Consider the following 1540-nt stretch of genomic DNA (forward strand, 5'->3'; position numbering starts at 1 on the left):
CCAATTTGTATAGACCATCACTAATATTAATATTATAATTCTTTGTGTATTCAGTAATAGAAGATTCAATGATATTTCTCGTGGTACTGGAGTTAGAGTTAATGACAGAGATGGCATTATTAACTCTAATTCCAGTACCACGAGAAATATCATTGAATCTTCTATTATTAAATACACAAAGAATTAAAAACCTTAAGGAAACCAACATGGCGGTCATAAATAAGCTGCAGGAATGAAGTTTATGAATGGAATATCAGTGAGACGATCCAAATGACGAATGAATGAGAGCGTAGTCAACATACAATATAAAAGGACATATTATGAATGGCAGCCAGGCAAGTAACGGCCCAACTGAATGGAAGGATTTAAAAGTTCGCGTTATATGACGAATTTTGATAGATTATCCAAATTTTCATTCCAGTTATGAAACTTAATGGTTGTGTTCAGTTCTAGAGACAAAGTTTAAAGGTTTGTGTTTCAGAGATGAACCACAAAGGATATCGTTAAATTAACTGAAATTAAAATTTGTCAATTAAGTGAATCATTTTGTACAATAGCTATAATTTGACAGAGTTAAAAGTTCGCAGTTTCATTACTATTCTAATTTAAAAGTTTGAGTTTCAATGATGGTTTGCACAAGCTTAACGTACATTTAAATTTTGTGTTTATATGGCGTATCTTAAAGGACTCTGGTAAAATAACGCAGCTGGAAGGTTTACGTTCAAATGACGGTGTTTAAATGTTTATTGATGAATGGTAGATTTAAATGGATAGATTTTAAGTTCGCGTTTTCATGAGCGACTTTAAACCTTGTGGTTGAATGTCACAGTTTAAAGGTTGGTATCTACAATGTTGACCAGATGGCGGTAGTGTGTAGACACAGCCATACCAGGTCGTATTTATCATCATTAAAGTCACCTTCCTTACTTACTTATGGCGGCGATGAAATTCACTGGTTCTTGATTGTGCACCAATTAACCTATCAGATAATGGTACAATGTTTGCCTGGTGTTGCATATATCACGTCTGTTGTTGAAACACAAGAATGCCAGGTGACTTTGGGAGTGGATGATAATGTAAAGATCAATATAAATGTGGGAAATCTTGAACCGCCATCACCAGACACAACACATGTTTGGATCTGGCGGGGGGAGGGACTTGCCTGTGACGTCACGATGCCCCGCCTCCAGCCTGGCGCCGCTCTGTGTGTGTGTGTGTGTGTATGTGTGTGTGTGTAGCCCCTGGGTTCATGTTGGCCACAGCCACCCACCGGCCGGTGGTCAGGTCAGTGGGCGGTGTGTGTGTGTGTGTGTGTGTGTGTGTGTGTAGCCCCTGGGTTCATGTTGGCCACAGCCACCCACCGGCCGGTGGTCAGGTCAGTGGGCGGTGTGTGTGTGTGTGTGTGTGTGTAGCCCCTGGGTTCATGTTGGCCACAGCCACCCACCGGCCAGCCGGGCGGTAGTTTATAACTAAGACTGGTAGTTTCACATGCCACTTGGAGTGTCCCTCACTACAGAACTTGAGCAGCTCTTATCCTGAG

Source organism: Panulirus ornatus, chromosome 43 (assembly GCF_036320965.1).
Source record: "Panulirus ornatus isolate Po-2019 chromosome 43, ASM3632096v1, whole genome shotgun sequence".
Classification (NCBI taxonomy): domain Eukaryota; kingdom Metazoa; phylum Arthropoda; class Malacostraca; order Decapoda; family Palinuridae; genus Panulirus; species Panulirus ornatus.